The sequence below is a fragment of the Stenella coeruleoalba genome (assembly GCF_951394435.1).
Source record: "Stenella coeruleoalba genome assembly, contig: scaffold_40, whole genome shotgun sequence".
Lineage (NCBI taxonomy): Eukaryota > Metazoa > Chordata > Mammalia > Artiodactyla > Delphinidae > Stenella > Stenella coeruleoalba.
The window spans coordinates 1,043,936-1,066,031 of record NW_027646100.1 but is presented as its reverse complement, the minus strand read 5'-3'; the positions used below and the strand labels follow the sequence as shown (position 1 = coordinate 1,066,031).

General features: G+C 43.9%; 1 long non-coding RNA gene across 10 annotated transcripts in view; it reads right to left on the bottom strand.

Annotated features, from left to right (window-relative positions):
• Nucleotides 1-22,096, bottom strand: part of LOC307181340 — a 1,758,975-nt gene that overhangs the window by 1,355,784 nt on the left and 381,095 nt on the right. For all 10 annotated transcript variants that reach the window (XR_013826453.1, XR_013826454.1, XR_013826455.1 and 7 more), the window contains 4 exons: nt 21,662-21,743; nt 18,503-18,584; nt 15,343-15,424; nt 13,763-13,844 (listed from right to left, as the gene is read on the bottom strand). This is a non-coding gene — a long non-coding RNA (uncharacterized lncRNA). The remainder of the gene's footprint in view (nt 1-13,762; nt 13,845-15,342; nt 15,425-18,502; nt 18,585-21,661; nt 21,744-22,096) is intronic.

Sequence of the window (22,096 nt, the reverse complement as noted above, 5' to 3'; positions counted from 1 at the left end):
GATAGGATTGGAGAGGTTCGGTGAGCAAATGAAGACCCTTTGAAGTCATATTGCATGGTACCCATTACACGGGTCTTAACTCTCCAGGTTTTAGGTATTCTTCCTTCAGCTAAAACATGCATGTGGAACCCAAGTATGATCAACCATGTGAACGGGAGACGTGTTCAAATATGTCTCAGTTTTCCTCCCCTGGTACTCGGGTGCAACATTCCAGATGCTTTACTAACACTCTTCCCACTTGGAGAGTCAGCGCCTTTAACCTCCTGTTTGGCCCAGTTTGCAATTTCTGCGGAAGATGAACAGGAATAGCGAGAACCAATGAGAGACTAGCTGGAGGTGTCTGGACGGGCAAATTTAACTCTCATTTCCCACCAGGAAGAGGAAATAACCAAAGGCTCAGCGTGCCGTGCCGGATCCAGATTAGGGCCTGAAGCCATCCTGCGGTGTTGCGGCCAGCTCACAAGAAAGCGAGTTGAAGAAAGGAGCTCAGGGGCACTGTAATTCACAAACCTGCAGAGTTATAAATGACAGCTATCGTCCAAAAATAGACTGAAGTAAGGCTGCCAAGAGGACTTGAAAGCGGGGCAGAATTGCAGGAAACCGATTTCAGGAGGTAGACTGGAATTGCATTGAAAGCATAGGAAAAGAGGCAGAACGTCCACAATGATGCACTTGGCCAAAAAGGGCGTATGCGTTTTTTCCTGAATATATTCAGGAAAAAACGCATACGCCCTTTTTGGCCAACCAAGCAAGCTTGCAAAGGAAATCTGCACTACAATGAAGTCTCACTTCCCCCCGGTCAAAAGGGCCATCTGAAAAAAGGGTAAAATCCAGAAAGGCAGGACAGGCCATGGAGAACTGGGAGCCTTGTTATGCTGAAGGGCGGGATGTAAATTGCCAACAACCACTCGGGAGAAGTGTATGGTGTTTCCTGAAACATCTAAAAAACAAAGCAACAGAACCTAGGGCACTTCCACTTATGGTCCTATAGCTTAGGGAAATTAACATCAAAAAGACACAGCCACCCCAAAGTTTGGGACGCCTCTGTTTACAAGAACCTCGTTTACCGTACAAGTTCAATATCACAGAAAGTGAAAAATGCATAAAGAACTTGTGGTACTTACGTACAATGCAGTATCACTCAGCAATGAAATCTATGTCATCAGGCCCGTAGCAGCATAATGAGTAGATTCAGGTACGATGATTCTAACTGAAATAAGTCACACAGAAAAAGAAACATCATAAGATATCACTAATACACGGAATGTAAACTTGGCTACACAGGAACTGCATTCCAAAACAGAACAGGGTCTCAAATTTAGAAAACCAACTTATGCTTGCTTAAGGGGAAAGGTGAGTTGGGGTGCTGCATAAAACCAGAGATTGAAATGAGCACAGATAAAGTTCCTTAAGCCAAATATGGAATAGACAAGAGCTACTCCTTGCTCAACGAAATGGACTAAATACCGCATATTAAACGCCTAAGAATGTACCTGACTAGTAAGTATCTTAAAACCTATGGATTGCTATGTCTCCGAAAGAGAATCAAGCATGTGTACAGGAGCATAAACGCAGCAGTGATAGGATTGGAGAGGTTCGGTGAGCAAATGAAGACCCTTTGAAGTCATATTGCATGGTACCCATTCCACGGGTTTCAACTACCCAGGTTTTAGGTATTCTTCCTTCAGCTAAAACATGCATGTGGAACCCAAGTATGATCAACCATGTGAACGGGAGACGTGTTCAAATATGTCTCAGTTTTCCTCCCCTGGTACTCGGGTGCAACATTCCAGACGCTTTACTAACACTCTCCCCACTTGGAGAGTCAGCGCCTTTAACCTCCTGTTTGGCCCAGTTTGCAATTTCTGCGGAAGATGAACAGGAATAGCGAGAACCAATGAGAGACTAGCTGGAGGTGTCTGGACGGGCAAATTTAACTCTCATTTCCCACCAGGAAGAGGAAATAACCAAAGGCTCAGCGTGCCGTGCCGGATCCAGATTAGGGCCTGAAGCCATCCTGCGGTGTTGCGGCCAGGTCACAAGAAAGCGAGTTGAAGAAAGGAGCTCAGGGGCACTGTAATTCACAAACCTGCAGAGTTATAAATGACAGCTATCGTCCAAAAATAGACTGAAGTATGGCTGCCAAGAGGACTTGAAAGCGGGGCAGAATTGCAGGAAACCGATTTCAGGAGGTAGACTGGAATTGCATTGAAAGCATAGGAAAAGAGGCAGAACGTCCACAATGATGCACTTGGCCAAAAAGGGCGTATGCGTTTTTTCCTGAATATATTCAGGAAAAAACGCATACGCCCTTTTTGGCCAACCAAGCAAGCTTGCAAAGGAAATCTGCACTACAATGAAGTCTCACTTCCCCCCGGTCAAAAGGGCCATCTGAAAAAAGGGTAAAATCCAGAAAGGCAGGACAGGCCATGGAGAACTGGGAGCCTTGTTATGCTGAAGGGCGGGATGTAAATTGCCAACAACCACTCGGGAGAAGTGTATGGTGTTTCCTGAAACATCTAAAAAACAAAGCAACAGAACCTAGGGCACTTCCACTTATGGTCCTATAGCTTAGGGAAATTAAAATGAAAAAGACACAGCCACCCCAAAGTTTGGAACGGCTCTGTTTACAAGAACCTCGTTTACAGTACAAGTTCAACATCGCAGAAAGTGAAAAATGGGTAAAGAAGTTGTGGTATTTACTTACAAAACAATATCACTCAGCAATGAAATCTGTGTCATCAGGCCCTTAGCAGCACAATGAGTGGATTCAGGTATGATGATTCTAACTGAAATAAGTCACACAGAAAAAGAAACATCATAAGATATCAGTAATACACGGAATGTAAACTTGGCTACACAGGAACTGAATTACAGAACAGAACAGGGTCTCAAATTTAGAAAACCAACTTATGCTTGCTTAAGGGGAAAGGTGAGTTGGGGTGCTGCATAAAACCAGAGATTGAAATGAGCACAGATAAAGTTCCTTAAGCCAAATATGGAATAGACAAGAGCTACTCCTTGCTCAACGAAATGGACTCAACACCCCATATTAAACGCCTAAGAATGTACCTGACTAGTAAGTATCTTAAAACCTATGGATTGCTATGTCTCCGAAAGAGAATCAAGCATGTGTACAGGGGCATAAACGCAGCAGTGATAGGATTGGAGAGGTTCGGTGAGCAAATGAAGACCCTTTGAAGTCATATTGCATGGTACCCATTCCACGGGTTTCAACTACCCAGGTTTTAGGTATTCTTCCTTCAGCTAAAACATGCATGTGGAACCCAGAGTATGATCAACCATGTGATCGGGAGACGTGTTCAAATATGTCTCAGTTTTTGTACCCTGGTACACGGGTGCAACATTCCAGACGCTTTACTAACACTCTCCCGACTTGGAGAGTCAGTCCCTTTAACCTCCTGTTTGGCCCAGTTTGCAATTTCTGTGGAAGATGAACAGGAATAGCGAGAACCAATGAGAGACTAGCTGGAGGTGTCTGGATGGGCAAATTTAACTCTCATTTCCCACCAGGAAGAGGAATTAACCAAAGGCTCAGCGTGCCGTGCCGGAACCAGATTAGGGCCTGAAGCCATCCTGCGGTGTTGCGGCCAGCTCAAAAGAAAGCGAGTTGAAGAAAGGAGCTCAGGGGCACTGTAATTCACAAACCTGCAGAGTTATAAATGACAGCTATTGTCCAAAAATAGACTGAAGTAAGGCTGCCAAGAGGACTTGAAAGCGGGGCAGAATTGCAGGAAACCGATTTCAGGAGGTAGACTGGAATTGCATTGAAAGCATAGGAAAAGAGGCAGAACGTCCACAATGATGCACTTGGACAAAAAGGGCGTATGCGTTTTTTCCTGAATATATTCAGGAAAAAACGCATACGCCCTTTTTGGCCAACCAAGCAAACTTGCAAAGGAAATCTGCACTACAATGAAGTCTCACTTCCCCCCGGTCAAAAGGGCCATCTGAAAAAAGTGTAAAATCCAGAAAGGCAGGACAGGCCATGGAGAACTGGGAGCCTTGTTATGCTGATGGGCGGGATGTAAATTGCCAACAGACACTCGGGAGAAGTGTATGGTGTTTCCTGAAACATCTAAAAAACAAAGCAACAGAGCCTAGGGCACTTCCACTTATGGTCCTATAGCTTAGGGAAATTAAAATCAAAAAGACACAGCCACCCCAAAGTTTGGGACGCCTCTGTTTACAAGAACCTCGTTTACCATACAAGTTCAATATCACAGAAAGTGAAAAATGCATAAAGAACTTGTGGTACTTACGTACAATGCAGTATCACTCAGCAATGAAATCTATGTCATCAGGCCCGTAGCAGCATAATGAGGAGATTCAGGTACGATGATTCTAACTGAAATAAGTCACACAGAAAAAGAAACATCATAAGATATCACTAATACACGGAATGTAAACTTGGCTACACAGGAACTGCATTCCAAAACAGAACAGGGTCTCAAATTTAGAAAACCAACTTATGCTTGCTTAAGGGGAAAGGTGAGTTGGGGTGCTGCATAAAACCAGAGATTGAAATGAGCACAGATAAAGTTCCTTAAGCCAAATATGGAATAGACAAGAGCTACTCCTTGCTCAACGAAATGGACTCAACACCGCATATTAAACGCCTAAGAATGTACCTGACTAGTAAGTATCTTAAAACCTATGGATTGCTATGTCTCCGAAAGAGAATCAAGCATGTGTACAGGGGCATAAACGCAGCAGTGATAGGATTGGAGAGGTTCGGTGAGCAAATGCAGACCCTTTGAAGTCATATTGCATGGTACCCATTCCACGGGTTTCAACTACCCAGGTTTTAGGTATTCTTCCTTCAGCTAAAACATGCATGTGGAACCCAGGGTATGATCAACCATGTGATCGGGAGACGTGTTCAAATATGTCTCAGTTTTCGTACCCTGGTACTCGGGTGCAACATTCCAGACGCTTTACTAACACTCTCCCCACTTAGAGAGTCAGTGCCTTTAACCTCCTGTTTGGCCCAGTTTGCAATTTCTGCAGAAGATGGACAGGAATAGCGAGAACCAATGAGAGGCTAGCTGCAGGTGTCTGGACGGGCAAATTTAACTCTCATTTCCCACCAGGAAGAGGAATTAACCAAAGGCTCAGCATGCCGGGCCGGAACCAGATTAGGGCCCGAAGCCATCCTGCGGTGTTGCTGCCAGGTCACAAGAAAGCGAGTTGAAGAAAGGAGCTCAGGGGCACTGTAATTCACAAACCTGCAGAGTTATAAATGACAGCTATCGTCCAAAAATAGACTGAAGTAAGGCTGCCAAGAGGACTTGAAAGCGGGGCAGAATTGCAGGAAACCGATTTCAGGAGGTAGACTGGAATTGCATTGAAAGCATAGGAAAAGAGGCAGAACGTCCACAATGATGCACTTGGCCAAAAAGGGCGTATGCGTTTTTTCCTGAATATATTCAGGAAAAAACGCATACGCCCTTTTTGGCCAACCAAGCAAGCTTGCAAAGGAAATCTGCACTACAATGAAGTCTCACTTCCCCCCGGTCAAAAGGGCCATCTGAAAAAAGTGTAAAATCCAGAAAGGCAGGACAGGCCATGGAGAACTGGGAGCCTTGTTATGCTGAAGGGCGGGATGTAAATTGCCAACAGACACTCGGGAGAAGTGTATGGTGTTTCCTGAAACATCTAAAAAACAAAGCAAGAGAGCCTAGGGCACTTCCACTTATGGTCCTATAGCTTAGGGAATTTAAAATCAAAAAGACACAGCCACCCCAAAGTTTCGAACGGCTCTGTTTACAAGAACCTCGTTTACAGTACAAGTTCAACATCGCAGAAAGTGAAAAATGGATAAAAAAGTTGTGGTATTTACTTACAAAGCAATATCACTCAGCAATGAAATCTGTGTCATCAGGCCCTTAGCAGCACAATGAGTGGATTCAGGTATGATGATTCTAACTGAAATAAGTCACACAGAAAAAGAAACATCATAAGATATCAGTAATACACGGAATGTAAACTTGGCTACACAGGAACTGAATTACAGAACAGAACAGGGTCTCAAATTTAGAAAACCAACTTATGCTTGCTTAAGGGGAAAGGTGAGTTGGGGTGCTGCATAAAACCAGAGATTGAAATGAGCACAGATAAAGTTCCTTAAGCCACATATGGAATAGACAAGAGCTACTCCTTGCTCAAAGAAATGGACTCAACACCGCATATTAAACGCCTAAGAATGTACCTGACTAGTAAGTATCTTAAAACCTAGGGATTGCTATGTCTCCGAAAGAGAATCAAGCATGTGTACAGGGGCATAAACGCAGCAGTGATAGGATTGGAGATGTTCGGTGAGCAAATGAAGACCCTTTGAAGTCATATTGCATGGTACCCATTACACGGGTCTCAACTCTCCAGGTTTAAGGTATTCTTCCTTCAGCTAAACCATGCATGTGGAACCCAGAGTATGATCAACCATGTGAACGGGAGACGTGTTCAAATATGTCTCAGTTTTCCTACCCTGGTACTCGGGTGCAACATTCCAGATGCTTTACTAACACTCTCCCGACTTGGAGAGTCAGTCCCTTTAACCTCCTGTTTGGCCCAGTTTGCAATTTCTGTGGAAGATGAACAGGAATAGGGAGAACCAATGAGAGGCTAGCTGGAGGTGTCTGGACGGGCAAATTTAACTCTCATTTCCCACCAGGAAGAGGAATTAACCAAAGGCTCAGAATGCCGTGCCGGAACCAGATTAGGGCCTGAAGCCATCCTGCGGTGTTGCGGCCAGGTAACAAGAAAGCGAGTTGAAGAAAGGAGCTCAGGGGCACTGTAATTCACAAACGTGCAGAGTTATAAATGACAGCTATCGTCCAAAAATAGACTGAAGTAAGGCTGCCAAGAGGACTTGAAAGCGGGGCAGAATTGCAGGAAACCGATTTCAGGAGGTAGACTGGAATTGCATTGAAAGCATAGGAAAAGAGGCAGAACGTCCACAATGATGCACTTGGCCAAAAAGGGCGTATGCGTTTTTTCCTGAATATATTCAGAAAAAACGCATACGCACTTTTTGGCCAACCAAGCAAGCTTGCAAAGGAAATCTGCACTACAATGAAGTCTCACTTCCCCCCGGTCAAAAGGGCCATCTGAAAAAAGTGTAAAATCCAGAAAGGCAGGACAGGCCATGGAGAACTGGGAGCCTTGTTATGCTGATGGGCGGGATGTAAATTGCCAACAGACACTTGGGAGAAGTGTATGGTGTTTCCTGAAACATCTAAAAAACAAAGCAACAGAGCCTAGGGCACTTCCACTTATGGTCCTATAGCTTAGGGAAATTAAAATCAAAAAGACACAGCCACCCCAAAGTTTGGAACGGCTCTGTTTACAAGAAACTCGTTTACAGTACAAGTTCAACATCGCAGAAAGTGAAAAATGGATAAAGAAGTTGTGGTACTCACTTACAATGCAGTATCACTCAGCAATGAAATCTATGTCATCAGGCCCATAGCAGCACAATGAGTGGATTCAGGTATGATGATTCTAACTGAAATAAGTCACACAGAAAAAGAAACATCATAAGATATCAGTAATACACGGAATGGAAACTTGGCTACACAGGAACTGAATTACAGAACAGAACAGGGTCTCAAATTTAGAAAACCAACTTATGCTTGCTTAAGGGGAAAGGTGAGTTGGGGTGCTGCATAAAACCAGAGATTGAAATGAGCACAGATAAAGTTCCTTAAGCCAAATATGGAATAGACAAGAGCTACTCCTTGCTCAACGAAATGGACTCAACACCGCATATTAAACGCCTAAGAATGTACCTGACTAGTAAGTATCTTAAAACCTATGGATTGCTATGTCTCCGAAAGAGAATCAAGCATGTGTACAGGGGCATAAACGCAGCAGTGATAGGATTGGAGAGGTTCGGTGAGCAAATGAAGACCCTTTGAAGTCATATTGCATGGTACCCATTCCACAGGTTTCACCTACCCAGGTTTAAGGTATTCTTCCTTCAGCTAAAACATGCATGTGGAACCTAGAGTATGATCAACCATGTGATCGGGAGACGTGTTCAAATATGTCTCAGTTTTCGTACCCTGGTACTCGGGTGCAACATTCCAGACGCTTTACTAACTCTCTCCTCACTTGGAGAGTCTGTCCCTTTAACCTCCTGTTTGGCCCAGTTTGCAATTTCTGCGGAAGATGAACAGGAATAGCGAGAACCAATGAGAGGCTAGCTGGAGGTGTCTGAACGGGCAAATTTAACTCTCATTTCCCACCAGGAAGAGGAATTAACCAAAGGCTCAGCGTGCCATGCCGGAACCAGATTAGGGCCTGAAGACATCCTGCGGTGTTGCGGCCAGGTCACAAGAAAGCGAGTTGAAGAAAGGAGCTCAGCGGCACTGTAATTCACAAACCTGCAGAGTTATAAATGACAGCTATCGTCCAAAAATAGACTGAAGTAAGGCTGCCAAGAGGACTTGAAAGCGGGGCAGAATTGCAGGAAACCGATTTCAGGAGGTAGATTGGAATTGCATTGAAAGCTTAAGAAAAGAGGCAGAACGTCCACAATGATGCACTTGGCCAAAAAGGGCGTATGCGTTTTTTCCTGAATATATTCAGGAAAAAACGCATACGCCCTTTTTGGCCAACCAAGCAAACTTGCAAAGGAAATCTGCACTACAATGAAGTCTCACTTCCCCCCGGTCAAAAGGGCCATCTGAAAAAAGTGTAAAATCCAGAAAGGCAGGACAGGCCATGGAGAACTGGGAGCCTTGTTATGCTGATGGGCGGGATGTAAATTGCCAACAGACACTCCGGAGAAGTGTATGGTGTTTCCTGAAACATCTAAAAAACAAAGCAACAGAGCCTAGGGCACTGCCACTTATGGTCCTATAGCTTAGGGAAATTAAAATCAAGAAGACACAGCCACCCTAAAGTTTGGGACGCCTCCGTTTACAAGAACCTCGTTTACCGTACAAGTTCAATATCACAGAAAGTGAAAAATGGGTAAAGAAGTTGTGGTATTTACTTACAAAACAATATCACTCAGCAATGAAATCTGTGTCATCAGGCCCTTAGCAGCACAATGAGTGGATTCAGGTATGATGATTCTAACTGAAATAAGTCACACAGAAAAAGAAACATCATAAGATATCAGTAATACACGGAATGTAAACTTGGCTACACAGGAACTGAATTACAGAACAGAACAGGGTCTCAAATTTAGAAAACCAACTTATGCTTGCTTAAGGGGAAAGGTGAGTTGGGGTGCTGCATAAAACCAGAGATTGAAATGAGCACAGATAAAGTTCCTTAAGCCAAATATGGAATAGACAAGAGCTACTCCTTGCTCAAAGAATTGGACTCAACACCGCATATTAAACGCCTAAGAATGTACCTGACTAGTAATTATCTTAAAACCTATGGATTGCGATGTCTCCGAAAGAGAATCAAGCATGTGTACAGGGGCATAAACGCAGCAGTGATAGGATTGGAGAGGTTCGGTGAGCAAATGAAGACCCTTTGAAGTCATATTGCATGGTACCCATTACACGGGTCTCAACTCTCCAGGTTTAAGGTATTCTTCCTTCAGCTAAAACATGCATGTGGAACCCGGAGTATGATCAACCATGTGAACGGGAGACGTGTTCAAATATGTCTCAGTTTTCCTACCCTGGTACTCGGGTGCAACATTCCAGACGCTTTACTAACACTCTCCCGACTTGGAGAGTCAGTCCCTTTAACCTCCTGTTTGGCCCAGTTTGCGATTTCTGCGGAAGATGAACAGGAATAGCGAGAACCAATGAGAGACTAGCTGGAGGTGTCTGAACGGGCAAATTTAACTCTCATTTCCCACCAGGAAGAGGAATTAACCAAAGGTTCAGCGTGCCGTGCCGGAACCAGATTAGGGCCTGAAGACATCCTGCGTTGTTGCGGCCAGGTCACAAGAAAGCGAGTTGAAGAAAGGAGCTCAGGGGCACTGTAATTCACAAACCTGCAGAGTTATAAATGACAGCTATCGTCCAAAAATAGACTGAAGTAAGGCTGCCAAGAGGACTTGAAAGCGGGGCAGAATTGCAGGAAACCGATTTCAGGAGGTAGATTGGAATTGCATTGAAAGCATAGGAAAAGAGGCAGAACGTCCACAATGATGCACTTGGCCAAAAAGGGCGTATGCGTTTTTTCCTGAATATATTCAGGAAAAAACGCATACGCCCTTTTTGGCCAACCAAGCAAACTTGCAAAGGAAATCTGCACTACAATGAAGTCTCACTTCCCCCCGGTCAAAAGGGCCATCTGAAAAAAGTGTAAAATCCAGAAAGGCAGGACAGGCCATGGAGAACTGGGAGCCTTGTTATGCTGATGGGCGGGATGTAAATTGCCAACAGACACTCGGGAGAAGTGTATGGTGTTTCCTGAAACATCTAAAAAACAAAGCAACAGAGCCTAGGGCACTTCCACTTATGGTCCTATAGCTTAGGGAAATTAAAATCAAAAAGACACAGCCACCCCAAAGTTTGGGACGCCTCTGTTTACAAGAACCTCGTTTACCGTACAAGTTCAATATCACAGAAAGTGAAAAATGGATAAAGAACATGTGGTACTTACGTACAATGCAGTATCACTCAGCAATGAAACCTATGTCATCAGGCCCGTAACAGCATAATGAGTGGATTCAGGTATGATGATTCTAACTGAAATAAGTCACACAGAAAAAGAAACATCATAAGATATCAGTAATACACGGAATGTAAACTTGGCTACACAGGAACTGAATTACAGAACAGAACAGGGCCTCAAATTTAGAAAACCAACTTATGCTTGCTTAAGGGGAAAGGTGAGTTGGGGTGCTGCATAAAACCAGAGATTGAAATGAGCACAAATAAAGTTCCTTAAGCCAAATATGGAATAGACAAGAGCTACTCCTTGCTAAACGAAATGGACTCAACACCGCATATTAAACGCCTAAGAATGTACCTGACTAGTAAGTATCTTAAAACCTATAGATTGCTATGTCTCCGAAAGAGAATCAAGCATGTGTACAGGGGCATAAACGCAGCAGTGATAGGATTGGAGAGGTTCGGTGAGCAAATGAAGACCCTTTGAAGTCATATTGCATGGTACCCATTCCACGGGTTTCAACTACCCAGGTTTTAGGTATTCTTCCTTCAGCTAAAACATGCATGTGGAACCCAGAGTATGATCAACCATGTGATCGGGAGACGTGTTCAAATATGTCTCAGTTTTCCTCCCCTGGTACTCGGGTGCAACATTCCAGACGCTTTACTAACACTCTCCCCACTTGGAGAGTCAGCGCCTTTAACCTCCTGTTTGGCCCAGTTTGCAATTTCTGCAGAAGATGAACAGGAATAGCGAGAACCAATGAGAGACTAGCTGGAGGTGTCTGGACGGGCAAATTTAACTCTCATTTCCCAACAGGAAGAGGAAATAACCAAAGGCTCAGCGTGCCGTACCGGAACCAGATTAGGGCCTGAAGCCATCCTGCGGTGTTGCGGCCAGGTCACAAGAAAGCGAGTTGAAGAAAGGAGCTCAGGGGCACTGTAATTCACAAACCTGCAGAGTTATAAATGACAGCTATCGTCCAAAAATAGACTGAAGTAAGGCTGCCAAGAGGACTTGAAAGCGGGGCAGAATTGCAGGAAACCGATTTCAGGAGGTAGACTGGAATTGCATTGAAAGCATAGGAAAAGAGGCAGAACGTCCACAATGATGCACTTGGCCAAAAAGGGCGTATGCGTTTTTTCCTGAATATATTCAGGAAAAAACGCATACGCCCTTTTTGGCCAACCAAGCAAGCTTGCAAAGGAAATCTGCACTACAATGAAGTCTCACTTCCCCCCGGTCAAAAGGGCCATCTGAAAAAAGTGTAAACTCCAGAAAGGCAGGACAGGCCATGGAGAACTGGGAGCCTTGTTATGCTGATGGGCGGGAAGTAAATTGCCAACAAACACTCGGGAGAAGTGTGTGGTGTTCCTGAAACATCTAAAAAACAAAGCAAGAGAGCCTAGGGCACTTCCACTTATGGTCCTATAGCTTAGGGAATTTAAAATCAAAAAGACACAGCCACCCCAAAGTTTCGAATGGCTCTGTTTACAAGAACCTCGTTTACAGTACAAGTTCAACATCGCAGAAAGTGAAAAATGGATAAAAAAAGTTGTGGTAGTTACTTACAAAGCAATATCACTCAGCAATGAAATCTGTGTCATCAGGCCCTTAGCAGCACAATGAGTGGATTCAGGTATGATGATTCTAACTGAAATAAGTCACACAGAAAAAGAAACATCATAAGATATCAGTAATACACGGAATGTAAACTTGGCTACACAGGAACTGAATTACAGAACAGAACAGGGTCTCAAATTTCGAAAACCAACTTATGCTTGCTTAAGGGGAAAGGTGAGTTGGGGTGCTGCATAAAACCAGAGATTGAAATGAGCACAGATAAAGTTCCTTAAGCCAAATATGGAATAGACAAGAGCTACTCCTTGCTCAATGAAATGGACTCAACACCCCATATTAAACGCCTAAGAATGTACCTGACTAGTAAGTATCTTAAAACCTATGGATTGCTATGTCTCCGAAAGAGAATCAAGCATGTGTACAGGGGCATAAACGCAGCAGTGATAGGATTGGAGAGGTTCGGTGAGCATATGAAGACCCATTAAAGTCATATTGCATGGTACCCATTACACGGGTCTCAACTCTCCAGGTTTAAGGTATTCTTCCTTCAGCTAAAACATGCATGTGGAACCCAGAGTATGATCAACCATGTGAACGGGAGACGTGTTCAAATATATCTCAGTTTTCCTCCCCTGGTACTCGGGTGCAACATTCCAGACGCTTTACTAACACTCTCCCGACTTGGAGAGTCAGTCCCTTTAACCTCCTGTTTGGCCCAGTTTGCAATTTCTGTGGAAGATGAACAGGAATAGCGAGAACCAATGAGAGACTAGCTGGAGGTGTCTGCACGGGCAAATTTACCTCTCATTTCCCACCAGGAAGAGGAATTAACCAAAGGCTCAGCATGCCGGGCCGGAACCAGATTAGGCCCTGAAGCCATCCTGCGGTGTTGCGGCCAGGTCACAAGAAAACGAGTTGAAGAAAGGAGCTCAGGGGCACTGTAATTCACAAACCTGCAGAGTTATAAATGACAGCTATCGTCCAAAAATAGACTGAAGTAAGGCTGCCAAGAGGACTTGAAAGCGGGGCAGAATTGCAGGAAACCGATTTCAGGAGGTAGACTGGAATTGCATTGAAAGCATAGGAAAAGAGGTAGAACGTCCACAATGATGCACTTGGCCAAAAAGGGCTTATGCGTTTTTTCCTGAATATATTCAGGAAAAAACGCATAAGCCCTTTTTGGCCAACCAAGCAAGCTTGCAAAGGAAATCTGCACTACAATGAATTCTCACTTTCCCCCGGTCAAAAGGGCCATCTGAAAAAAGTGTAAAATCCAGAAAGGCAGGACAGGCCATTGAGAACTGGGAGCCTTGTTATGCTGATGGGCGGGATGTAAATTGCCAACAGACACTTGGGAGAAGTGTATGGTGTTAACTGAAACATCTAAAAAACAAAGCAACATAGCCAAGGGCACTTCCACTTATGGTCCTATAGCTTAGGGAATTTAAAATAAAAAAGACACAGCCACCCCAAAGTTTGGAACGGCTCTGTTTACAAGAACCTCGTTTACAGTACAAGTTCAACATCGCAGAAAGTGAAAAATGGATAAAGAAGTTGTGGTATTTACTTAAAAAGCAATATCACTCAGCAATGAAATCTGTGTCATCAGGCCCTTAGCAGCACAATGAGTGGATTCAGGTATGATGATTCTAACTGAAATAAGTCACACAGAAAAAGAAACATCATAAGATATCAGTAATACACGGAATGTAAACTTGGCTACACAGGAACTGAATTACAGAACAGAACAGGGTCTCAAATTTAGAAAACCAACTTATGCTTGCTTAAGGGGAAAGGTGAGTTGGGGTGCTGCATAAAACCAGAGATTGAAATGAGCACAGATAAAGTTCCTTAAGCCAAATATGGAATAGACAAGAGCTACTCCTTGCTCAACGAAATGGACTCAACACCGCATATTAAACGCCTAAGAATGTACCTGACTAGTAAGTATCTTAAAACCTATGGATTGCTATGTCTCCGAAAGAGAATCAAGCATGTGTACAGGGGCATAAACGCAGCAGTCATAGGATTGGAGAGGTTCGGTGAGCAAATGAAGACCCTTTGAAGTCATATTGCATGGTACCCACTACACGGGTCTCAACTCTCCAGGTTTAAGGTATTCTTCCTTCAGCTAAAACATGCATGTGGAACCCAGAGTATGATCAACCATGTGAACGGGAGACGTGTTCAAATATGTCTCAGTTTTCCTCCCCTGGTACTCGGGTGCAACATTCCAGACGCTTTACTAACACTCTCCCGACTTGGAGAGTCAGTCCCTTTAACCTCCTGTTTGGCCCAGTTTGCAATTTCTGCGGAAGATGAACAGGAATAGCGAGAACCAATGAGAGGCTAGCTGGAGGTGTCTGGACGGGCAAATTCAACTCTCATTTCCCACCAGGAAGAGGAATTAACCAAAGGCTCAGCATGCCGGGCCGGAACCAGATTAGGGCCTGAAGCCATCCTGCGGTGTTGCGGCCAGGTCACAAGAAAGCGAGTTGAAGAAAGGAGCTCAGGGGCACTGTAATTCACAAACCTGCAGAGTTATAAATGACAGCTATCGTCCAAAAATAGACTGAAGTAAGGTTGCCAAGAGGACTTGAAAGCGGGGCAGAATTGCAGGAAACCGATTTCAGGAGGTAGACTGGAATTGCATTGAAAGCATAGGAAAAGAGGCAGAACGTCCACAATGATGCACTTGGCCAAAAAGGGCGTATGCGTTTTTTCCTGAATATATTCAGGAAAAAACGCATACACCCTTTTTGGCCAACCAAGCAAGCTTGCAAAGGAAATCTGCACTACAATGAAGTCTCACTTCCCCCTGTTCAAAACGGCCATCTGAAAAAAGTGTAAAATCCAGAAAGGCAGGACAGGCCATGGAGAACTGGGAGCCTTGTTATGCTGATGGGCGGGATGTAAATTGCCAACAACCACTCGGGAGAAGTGTATGGTGTTTCCTGAAACATCTAAAAAACAAAGCAACAGAGCCTAGGGCACTTCCACTTATGGTCCTATAGCTTAGGGAATTTAAAATCAAAAAGACACAGCCACCCCAAAGTTTGGAACGGCTCTGTTTACAAGAACCTCGTTTACAGTACAAGTTCAACATCGCAGAAAGTGAAAAATGGATAAAGAAGTTGTGGTATTTACTTAAAAAGCAATATCACTCAGCAATGAAATCTGTGTCATCAGGCCCTTAGCAGCACAATGAGTGGATTCAGGTATGATGATTCTAACTGAAATAAGTCACACAGAAAAAGAAACATCATAAGATATCAGTAATACACGGAATGTAAACTTGGCTACACAGGAACTGAATTACAGAACAGAACAGGGTCTCAAATTTCGAAAACCAACTTATGCTTGCTTAAGGGGAAAGGTGAGTTGGGGTGCTGCATAAAACCAGAGATTGAAATGAGCACAGATAAAGTTCCTTAAGCCAAATATGGAATAGACAAGAGCTACTCCTTGCTCAACGAAATGGACTCAACACCGCATATTAAACGCCTAAGAATGTATCTGACTAGTAAGTATCTTAAAACCTATGGATTGCTATGTCTCCGAAAGAGAATCAAGCATGTGTACAGGGGCATAAACGCAGCAGTGATAGGATTGGAGAGGTTCGGTGAGCAAATGAAGACCCTTTGAAGTCATATTGCATGGTACCCATTCCACGGGTTTCAACTACCCAGGTTTTAGGTATTCTTCCTTCAGCTAAAACATGCATGTGGAACCTAGATTATGATCAACCATGTGATCGGGAGACGTGTTCAAATACGTCTCAGTTTTCTTCCCCTGGTACTCGGGTGCAACATTCCAGACGCTTTACTAACACTCTCCCGACTTGGAGAGTCAGTCCCTTTAACCTCCTGTTTGGCCCAGTTTGCAATTTCTGCGGAAGATGAACAGGAATAGCGAGAACCAATGAGAGGCTAGCTGGAGGTGTCTGGACGGGCAAATTCAACTCTCATTTCCCACCAGGAAGAGGAATTAACCAAAGGCTCAGCATGCCGGGCCGGAACCAGATTAGGGCCTGAAGCCATCCTGCGGTGTTGCGGCCAGGTCACAAGAAAGCGAGTTGAAGAAAGGAGCTCAGGGGCACTGTAATTCACAAACCTGCAGAGTTATAAATGACAGCTATCGTCCAAAAATAGACTGAAGTAAGGCTGCCAAGAGGACTTGAAAGCGGGGCAGAATTGCAGGAAACCGATTTCAGGAGGTAGACTGGAATTGCATTGAAAGCATAGGAAAAGAGGCCGAACGTCCACAATGATGCACTTGGCCAAAAAGGGCGTATGCGTTTTTTCCTGAATATATTCAGGAAAAAACGCATACGCCCTTTTTGGCCAACCAAGCAAGCTTGCAAAGGAAATCTGCACTACAATGAAGTCTCACTTCCCCCCGGTCAAAAGGGCCATCTGAAAAAAGTGTAAAATCCAGAAAGGCAGGACAGGCCATGGAGAACTGGGAGCCTTGTTATGCTGATGGGCGGGATGTAATTTGCCAAAAACCACTCGGGAGAAGTGTATGGTGTTTCCTGAAACATCTAAAAAACAAAGCAACAGAACCTAGGGCACTTCCACTTATGGTCCTATAGCTTAGGGAAATTAAAATGAAAAAGACACAGCCACCCCAAAGTTTGGAACGGCTCTGTTTACAAGAACCTCGTTTACAGTACAAGTTCAACATCGCAGAAAGTGAAAAATGGATAAAGAAGTTGTGGTATTTACTTACAAAGCAATATCACTCAGCAATGAAATCTGTGTCATCAGGCCCTTAGCAGCACAATGAGTGGATTCAGGTATGATGATTCTAACTGAAATAAGTCACACAGAAAAAGAAACATCATAAGATATCACTAATACACGGAATGTAAACTTGGCTACACAGGAACTGCATTCCAAAACAGAACAGGGTCTCAAATTTAGAAAACCAACTTATGCTTGCTTAAGGGGAAAGGTGAGTTGGGGTGCTGCATAAAACCAGAGATTGAAATGAGCACAGATAAAATTCCTTAAGCCAAATATGGAATAGACAAGAGCTACTCCTTGCTCAACGAAATGGACTCAAAACCCCATATTAAACGCCTAAGAATGTACCTGACTAGTAAGTATCTTAAAACCTATGGATTGCTATGTCTCCAAAAGAGAATCAAGCGTGTGTACAGGGGCATAAACGCAGCAGTGATAGGATTGGAGAGGTTCGGTGAGCAAATGAAGACCCTTTGAAGTCATATTGCATGGTACCCATTACACGGGTCTCAACTCTCCAGGTTTAAGGTATTCTTCCTTCAGCTAAAACATGCATGTGGAACCCAGAGTATGATCAACCATGTGAACGGGAGACGTGTTCAAATATGTCTCAGTTTTCCTCCCCTGGTACTCGGGTGCAACATTCCAGACGCTTTACTAACACTCTCCCGACTTGGAGAGTCAGTCCCTTTAACCTCCTGTTTGGCCCAGTTTGCAATTTCTGCGGAAGATGAACAGGAATAGCGAGAACCAATGAGAGGCTAGATGGAGGTGTCTGGACGGGCAAATTCAACTCTCATTTCCCACCAGGAAGAGGAATTAACCAAAGGCTCAGCATGCCGGGCCGGAACCAGATTAGAGCCTGAAGACATCCTGCGGTGTTGCGGCCAGGTCACAAGAAAGCGAGTTGAAGAAAGGAGCTCAGGGGCACTGTAATTCACAAACCTGCAGAGTTATAAATGACAGCTATCGTCCAAAAATAGACTGAAGTAAGGCTGCCAAGAGGACTTGAAAACGGGGCAGAATTGCAGGAAACCGATTTCAGGAGGTAGACTGGAATTGCATTGAAAGCATAGGAAAAGAGGCCGAACGTCCACAATGATGCACTTGGCCAAAAAGGGCGTATGCGTTTTTTCCTGAATATATTCAGGAAAAAACGCATACACCCTTTTTGGCCAACCAAGCAACCTTGCAAAGGAAATCTGCACTACAATGAAGTCTCACTTCCCCCTGTTCAAAACGGCCATCTGAAAAAAGTGTAAAATCCAGAAAGGCAGGACAGGCCATGGAGAACTGGGAGCCTTGTTATGCTGATGGGCGGGATGTAAATTGCCAACAACCACTCGGGAGAAGTGTATGGTGTTTCCTGAAACATCTAAAAAACAAAGCAACAGAGCCTAGGGCACTTCCACTTATGGTCCTATAGCTTAGGGAATTTAAAATCAAAAAGACACAGCCACCCCAAAGTTTGGAACGGCTCTGTTTACAAGAACCTCGTTTACAGTACAAGTTCAACATCGCAGAAAGTGAAAAATGGATAAAGAAGTTGTGGTATTTACTTAAAAAGCAATATCACTCAGCAATGAAATCTGTGTCATCAGGCCCTTAGCAGCACAATGAGTGGATTCAGGTATGATGATTCTAACTGAAATAAGTCACACAGAAAAAGAAACATCATAAGATATCAGTAATACACGGAATGTAAACTTGGCTACACAGGAACTGAATTACAGAACAGAACAGGGTCTCAAATTTCGAAAACCAACTTATGCTTGCTTAAGGGGAAAGGTGAGTTGGGGTGCTGCATAAAACCAGAGATTGAAATGAGCACAGATAAAGTTCCTTAAGCCAAATATGGAATAGACAAGAGCTACTCCTTGCTCAACGAAATGGACTCAACACCGCATATTAAACGCCTAAGAATGTATCTGACTAGTAAGTATCTTAAAACCTATGGATTGCTATGTCTCCGAAAGAGAATCAAGCATGTGTACAGGGACATAAACGCAGCAGTGATAGGATTGGAGAGGTTCGGTGAGCAAATGAAGACCCTTTGAAGTCATATTGCATGGTACCCATTCCACGGGTTTCAACTACCCAGGTTTTAGGTATTCTTCCTTCAGCTAAAACATGCATGTGGAACCCAAGTATGATCAACCATGTGAACGGGAGACGTGTTCAAATATGTCTCAGTTTTCGTCCCCTGGTACTCGGGTGCAACATTCCAGACGCTTTACTAACACTCTCCCCACTTGGAGAGTCAGCACCTTTAACCTCCTGTTTGGCCCAGTTTGCAATTTCTGTGGAAGATGAACAGGAATAGCGAGAACCAATGAGAGGCTAGCTGGAGGTGTCTGGACGGGCAAATTTAACTCTCATTTCCCACCAGGAAGAGGAAATAACCAAAGGCTCAGTGTGCCGTGCCGGAACCAGATTAGGGCCTGAAGCCATCCTGCGGTGTTGCGGCCAGCTCACAAAAAAACGAGTTGAAGAAAGGAGCTCAGGGGCACTGTAATTCACAAACCTGCAGAGTTATAAATGACAGCTATCGTCCAAAAATAGACTGAAGTAAGGCTGCCAAGAGGACTTGAAAGCGGGGCAGAATTGCAGGAAACCGATTTCAGGAGGTAGACTGGAATTGCATTGAAAGCATAGGAAAAGAGGCCGAACGTCCACAATGATGCACTTGGCCAAAAAGGGCGTATGCGTTTTTTCCTGAATATATTCAGGAAAAATCGCATACGCCCTTTTTGGCCAACCAAGCAAGCTTGCAAAGGAAATCTGCACTACAATGAAGTCTCACTTCCCCCCGGTCAAAAGGGCCATCTGAAAAAAGTGTAAAATCCAGAAAGGCAGGACAGGCCATGGAGAACTGGGAGCCTTGTTATGCTGATGGGCGGGATGTAAATTGCCAACAACCACTCGGGAGAAGTGTATGGTGTTTCCTGAAACATCTAAAAAACAAAGCAAGAGAGCCTAGGGCACTTCCACTTATGGTCCTATAGCTTAGGGAAATTAAAATGAAAAAGACACAGCCACCCCAAAGTTTGGAACGGCTCTGTTTACAAGAACCTCGTTTACAGTACAAGTTCAACATCGCAGAAAGTGAAAAATGGATAAAGAAGTTGTGGTATTTACTTACAAAGCAATATCACTCAGCAATGAAATCTGTGTCATCAGGCCCTTAGCAGCACAATGAGTGGATTCAGGTATGATGATTCTAACTGAAATAAGTCACACAGAAAAAGAAACATCATAAGATATCACTAATACACGGAATGTAAACTTGGCTACACAGGAACTGCATTCCAAAACAGAACAGGGTCTCAAATTTAGAAAACCAACTTATGCTTGCTTAAGGGGAAAGGTGAGTTGGGGTGCTGCATAAAACCAGAGATTGAAATGAGCACAGATAAAATTCCTTAAGCCAAATATGGAATAGACAAGAGCTACTCCTTGCTCAACGAAATGGACTCAAAACCCCATATTAAACGCCTAAGAATGTACCTGACTAGTAAGTATCTTAAAACCTATGGATTGCTATGTCTCCAAAAGAGAATCAAGCGTGTGTACAGGGGCATAAACGCAGCAGTGATAGGATTGGAGAGGTTCGGTGAGCAAATGAAGACCCTTTGAAGTCATATTGCATGGTACCCATTACACGGGTCTCAACTCTCCAGGTTTAAGGTATTCTTCCTTCAGCTAAAACATGCATGTGGAACCCAGAGTATGATCAACCATGTGAACGGGAGACGTGTTCAAATATGTCTCAGTTTTCCTCCCCTGGTACTCGGGTGCAACATTCCAGACGCTTTACTAACACTCTCCCGACTTGGAGAGTCAGTCCCTTTAACCTCCTGTTTGGCCCAGTTTGCAATTTCTGCGGAAGATGAACAGGAATAGCGAGAACCAATGAGAGGCTAGATGGAGGTGTCTGGACGGGCAAATTCAACTCTCATTTCCCACCAGGAAGAGGAATTAACCAAAGGCTCAGCATGCCGGGCCGGAACCAGATTAGAGCCTGAAGACATCCTGCGGTGTTGCGGCCAGGTCACAAGAAAGCGAGTTGAAGAAAGGAGCTCAGGGGCACTGTAATTCACAAACCTGCAGAGTTATAAATGACAGCTATCGTCCAAAAATAGACTGAAGTAAGGCTGCCAAGAGGACTTGAAAACGGGGCAGAATTGCAGGAAACCGATTTCAGGAGGTAGACTGGAATTGCATTGAAAGCATAGGAAAAGAGGCCGAACGTCCACAATGATGCACTTGGCCAAAAAGGGCGTATGCGTTTTTTCCTGAATATATTCAGGAAAAAACGCATACACCCTTTTTGGCCAACCAAGCAACCTTGCAAAGGAAATCTGCACTACAATGAAGTCTCACTTCCCCCTGTTCAAAACGGCCATCTGAAAAAAGTGTAAAATCCAGAAAGGCAGGACAGGCCATGGAGAACTGGGAGCCTTGTTATGCTGATGGGCGGGATGTAAATTGCCAACAACCACTCGGGAGAAGTGTATGGTGTTTCCTGAAACATCTAAAAAACAAAGCAACAGAGCCTAGGGCACTTCCACTTATGGTCCTATAGCTTAGGGAATTTAAAATCAAAAAGACACAGCCACCCCAAAGTTTGGAACGGCTCTGTTTACAAGAACCTCGTTTACAGTACAAGTTCAACATCGCAGAAAGTGAAAAATGGATAAAGAAGTTGTGGTATTTACTTAAAAAGCAATATCACTCAGCAATGAAATCTGTGTCATCAGGCCCTTAGCAGCACAATGAGTGGATTCAGGTATGATGATTCTAACTGAAATAAGTCACACAGAAAAAGAAACATCATAAGATATCAGTAATACACGGAATGTAAACTTGGCTACACAGGAACTGAATTACAGAACAGAACAGGGTCTCAAATTTCGAAAACCAACTTATGCTTGCTTAAGGGGAAAGGTGAGTTGGGGTGCTGCATAAAACCAGAGATTGAAATGAGCACAGATAAAGTTCCTTAAGCCAAATATGGAATAGACAAGAGCTACTCCTTGCTCAACGAAATGGACTCAACACCGCATATTAAACGCCTAAGAATGTATCTGACTAGTAAGTATCTTAAAACCTATGGATTGCTATGTCTCCGAAAGAGAATCAAGCATGTGTAC